A 5,467-nucleotide genomic window follows, 5' to 3' on the forward strand; every position below is an offset into this window, starting at 1 on the left:
ATCTATTTTCAGTATACTTTATACTCATAAGGTAAACCTCCACTAAGTAAAGAGCTCAAGAAATAGTATGAAGAAAAAAAAAAAAAAAACACTGTTCCTCAACAGTAGAGACAAGAGCTATAAACAATCATCAAATCTCAAAATGTCCATTTCATTCCAATACATTACATTTTTGGTCTCTGTTAGTTACCACAGATCAGGGAAAACATATGATATCTGTCTTTTGGGGACTGGCTTATTTCACTAAGTTTAATGGTTTCCAGTTGTATCCATTTTGCTGCAAACAAGGCATTTTACTTTTTTTCCTTACAGACAAGTAGTATTCCATAGTGTATATATACCATAGTCTCTTTATCCAGTTATCAGCTGATGGACAACTAGCTTGATTCCACACCTTCACTACTATGAATTGAGCTGCAATGAAGATGGGGGTACACATGACTCTTTTATATACTGACTTTTTTGGTTTAGGTAAATTTCCAGCAGAGGGATGGCTAGGTCATATGGTAGGCCTATACTCACACTCTCTTCCACAGTGGCTGCACTAGTTTACATACCCACCAACAGTGGATTAGGGTACCTGTTCCCCCACATCCTTGCCAGCCTGTGTTGTTTATTCATTTCTGTGTGACAGCCATTCTAACTGGGGTGATATGAAACCTCACTGGGGTTTGAATTGTGTTCTCCCGATGGCTAGTGATCCTCAGCACTTAAATAAGTGTCTGTTGGCCATTAGGGAGTCCTCTTTAAACTTCCACATTTCAAATATAATAATGCTTTCGTTTTCAAATAAGTCAATTTTACAGTTTAAGCAACTTCTCACATGTACCAAATGTGTATGTTATGAACAACATTGAAGCTCCTCATGCACTTTTCAGTCTCACAAACATGCTTTTTCTTCAAAGACTTAAATTCTTTCACTCTTACAACAGATAGCATGGTACATAACTTGAGCACTGGAAAAGGTTTCACTACTTTTCCCTTGCATTCCTTTTTTCTACATCAGCGTGTCTAATGCTTTCTATAAATTGTATATGCTAAGGGTAACAACTATCAACAAGTTTTCTAACCAAAAAACACTGCTGTCTCCTCCCACATTCATCAACCACTGTCCAGGGGATGTCACTGGCTTTATTTGGAGCTTTATTGATGCTGTTGCTTTCATATTCTGAAGAGCCATGAGAACATACCTGCTGTATTTTCTATCTACTGGTAACTCCAGAAGAGTTTTAGTTGATAAAAACATCTGCCTACTTGTTTTGTCAAAGACCAAAAACTGTCATTAAAAACCAAATAAGGCCCAGATATTTTTTCCTTCTAAGATATATTTGGGGATATAAGAGGCAAGACTATATAATCAACAATTGTATTATTCATTCTTAATAACTTTTACATTTTTTAAAGATGTATTTACTTACTTGAAAGTCAGAGTAACAGAGTGAGAGGAGGAGACAGAGAGAGGGGGAGAAAGAGAGAATCTTCCATCTGCTGCTTCACTCCCCAAATGACCACAACAGCCAAGGCTGGACCAAGCCACAGACAGAAGCCAGGGGCTTCCTCCAAGTCTCTCATGTGGGTAGCAGGGGTCCAAGGACTTAGACCATCTTCCACTGCTTTTCCCAGGCCATCAGCAGGGAGCTGGATAGGAAATGGAGCAGCCAGGACACAAAATGGCACTCATATGGGATGCTGGCATCACAGGCAGCAGGATTACCAACTATGCTACAATGTTAACCCCTAACCCTTTCATTTTTATTTGGTTTAACATGTTTATCTTTCAAAATACTGTCTTTAAAAGGCTGCAGTCCAGGTGTTTGTTTATTGAAGGAGAGTAGAGAATCCCCACCATGTAAGAATACTCACCTTTTCCCTCTCAAGTCTCAGTCATCCCCACGAATAAAGTGCTCCAACCCAAAACCTGGAAATCATCTTCCTCTCCTCACGTCGCTTACTGCCCCATGCAACCCGTCACCAGGTCCTGTCACGTCTGTATCCACAGGCAAGATTTTGACTATGTCCGTTTATCTCCCTCTTTACATTTCTTTGCAATGGCAATCCAAATTTATTGACTTACTAATGCTAAGTTATACAAAATTGCACCACTTTAATTAAGGCTTTTAGTTGTCATTTGGCCACCTCAAAGTAGTTGTAACATTAGGTTGGTCAATTTAAATACTGCGGCTCCCTATTGTATAGACACACAATTTTTACACCCAAATGTTAACACATACAAAGCAACAAGACGTTGTTAAATAAAACAGCAATAATTACTGCAAATTAAGCCTTGTGTCCAATTACACAGGATTAACATCACTTCCCACATTCACATCCACAGTTCTCATCCACCATTGAGGACATTAAACATGTGAAACCATCACAATGAGGCGAAAGTACTATGCCTATACATTTGGTATTTTGAATGCACTTACGCATGAGCAAGGAAGGAATTCACAGTGAGAATCTACAGCTGCCCAAGTCTAAAAATGATTTACAAAAACTGGTAAAACATTAAAAAATTGTTTGAAAAAATACACTTCTTATTGTAGATCCCACTCTACATACAACTGCAAACATCATTCCCTATGTAAATAAAAAAGGAAACAGAGTAAGCAGATCTGAAAAGTCTGGACATTTCCTTCCCAACAGATAATAAAGGCAACATCTTTAATATAAGACATTATACTGAAAGGACTATCATATTTTAAAGACACGATCACTGTCTCCACAGATTTTTTAAAAATTAAAACAGCTATATTGCTGTTAATCAAAACACTTATTTTGTACAATACCATGATAGTGACCCTGAATTTCTTTTTAAAAATTACAATAAGCTTAAAGTAGCAAAGAAGCAAACTTATCTGGAGTAGTCTATATAGGAGCTCTTTGGACTTTTTTTATTATGCTAAAATAGTGGTGCTTTTAGGATTTACATCATTGTACTCTCCAATACAAAGTATATATTAAGGTATACAGTACACCAATCTCATACAAGGGCAACATTGGTGGATGAAGAATGGCTCCTAGCCATAATTCTGCATGGAGCTTCTGTTTTTACCAGCTACCTACTCTAGGGCTACAAGTTAAAATCTGTTCTGTGATACAGGAAAGTGACTATAATGTGCAAACTGATAGAATAGTTTTCATCTGCCTCTTACCAGATGCCATCACAGGGAAGTCCATGTAAGATGCTGGTAGCTTTAACAAAGTTAGAATGCCGGCACTGTTGAATTGAGTGACAGTTCCTCAGACCTGGCTCACAGCTACAGCACATTTAGTATGTTCAGCAGCTGACATGAAGACTTTTCACAGGCCTTCCCAGGCACTGGGGTTTTTCTGTTAACTTGCTGCACAGGGTCATAGAAGATCTCATTAACATTTATTTTGATTTTGCAGAAGGTTCTAAGAATGCACACTTGTTACATCGACTTATTAGATTTTGACCTCGTTTCTTTCCTTCAACTCTTTCATCTCCCAAGTAATACTTGCTACAAACCAGATTCGTTGGAACATCACCAGTGTCTTCAATTTAAAGAATCTATGCTCTGAGATCTTGTAAATCATTAAATGTTAATTGTGCTATGATGGAATACCCAATGCAGAGCCTTGTCCATCTTTCTTTCTTTTTTTTTTTTTTTTTTTTTTTTTGACAGGCAGAGTGGACAGTGAGAGAGAGAGACAGAGAGAAAGGTCTTCCTTTCCCATTGGTTCACCCCCCAATGGCCACCGCAGCCAGTGCGCTGTGGCCGGCGAAGGCAGGAGCCAGGTACTTCTGGTCTCCCATGGGGTTCAGGGCTCAAGCACTTGGGCCATCCTCCACTGCACTCCCTGGCCACAGCAGAGAGCTGGCCTGGAAGGGGGCAACCGGGACAGAATCCAGTGCCCTGACCGGGACTAGAACCTGGGGTGCCGGCGCCGCAGGCAGAGGATTAGCCTATTGAGCCGCGGTGCTGGTCTGCCTTGTCCATCTTTCATGTACAAGCCCCTCATTGCTGTACATCGTTCTGTTCCTGCAGTCTCCAAGATTTCTAGCATACACGGTTGTGCGTCTATTTCAACTTGCTTTCTGTAAGAATCCTCTATCTAGGATATTTTTCACCGAAAATTCCTTGAAGAAACTGTGCAGTCAGAGCAGACTTTCCAATAATGACTAGTTTATATTCATGCATGCTGCAAACTTGCTAAAATGTAGTACCTGTCACACTGTCACCAGGTCCCCGCAGCCGGCATTGCCCTGTGCTCCCTCTGGGTCACTGCTCCTGGTGCCATGGCTCCAGCTGGTTTACAAGCCTGACTCTCCATTTGTCTCCCCCTTTACTACTACTTCCTTTTCCAAAGCAGCCTGAGTCTTTCACCTAAACTAAAATTATAAGCTCCTAAATGATACCCATTTTTTTATGGATTCTTATCCATTCTGTGCACAGCAACTAAAGTACTTGCCTTAAAGTGCTTAAAGTATTATTTGCATATCACCTCCTGTTTGAAACCTCTAATGCCCTAAGGTTATAAATTGTATTTCATGAGGAATCTATGTCAAGATCCAAGAGAGCTTGGAGGATCTAGCCTAAAGCTACAGCTTCCCTCAGTTCACTATGTTCTAGGCACTCTGGTCTTCCTGTTTCAGTAGTCTTTCCTAACTCAGGAAAAGTCTGATTACCTTAGCCCAATGTTAAGTGAGTATAGTCTGTACAGATTATGAGGTTAAGCTGTAGAATCAGAGAAGACTTTCTGAGACCTGAAGAGTGAATAGGTCACCCTATAACACTGTCTCATAGTATATTCCCTTGAATATATTGATATCATAATAATTGCATAATTTTAACTGTTTAGTCTGCCTCCCTGATAAATTGTAAGCCCACAATGAGCAAGATTGTCTGTTCTCCTATTAAAGACATTTCCTTGCTTGACCTCCTCATATAAAATCATTGCTTACTCAATAAATAGTTGTGAAAGATTAATTTGGTTACTGTCTCCTGTAAAATCGGACCTGCCTCAGGATGGGTTACTTTTACTTTTCAAATGGATTTTTTTTAAAAAAATTTCCTAACAGAAATGAGGATTTCTAAAAAGCAGCTCTGTCTCAACTCCATTTATTACTGCAACAAATAAATCTTGTTTGTGCTTGAGCTACTGCATGTTTTCAGGTTTATTCCTCACTCACGTAATGCTCAATGTGAGTGTTCTGGACCTGCAGACAGCTTTCTTTCCTTCTCCCAAAGGAAACCAACTAACCCTGTCCACCTGCAACTGTCAAGAAGCATATTATATATACATCTGCATCAGGATGGGGGAAGAGAAGCTTGGAGGACTGGGCATGGGGAGTGAGCCCCCAACTAATGCCCACTTCCAGTCAACTAGAACTCCCTCACTTGACCACACCTCACTGAAGGAGAGATTGAGAGATGTGTTGTGGCCCACAAAGAAGGGCAAATGACTTAATCATCAGCTCAAAGGCAGCTCCAAACTTGCA

At 39.9% G+C, this 5,467-nt stretch overlaps 1 pseudogene; it reads right to left on the reverse strand.

Annotated features, from left to right (window-relative positions):
• Positions 1–3,260: 3,260 nt before the first annotated feature.
• On the reverse strand, positions 3,261–4,166 carry LOC100344236 (ras-related protein Rap-1b-like; annotated as a pseudogene).
• Positions 4,167–5,467: the final 1,301 nt, after the last annotated feature.

Source organism: Oryctolagus cuniculus, chromosome 7 (assembly GCF_964237555.1).
Source record: "Oryctolagus cuniculus chromosome 7, mOryCun1.1, whole genome shotgun sequence".
Taxonomy (NCBI): Eukaryota; Metazoa; Chordata; class Mammalia; order Lagomorpha; family Leporidae; genus Oryctolagus; species Oryctolagus cuniculus.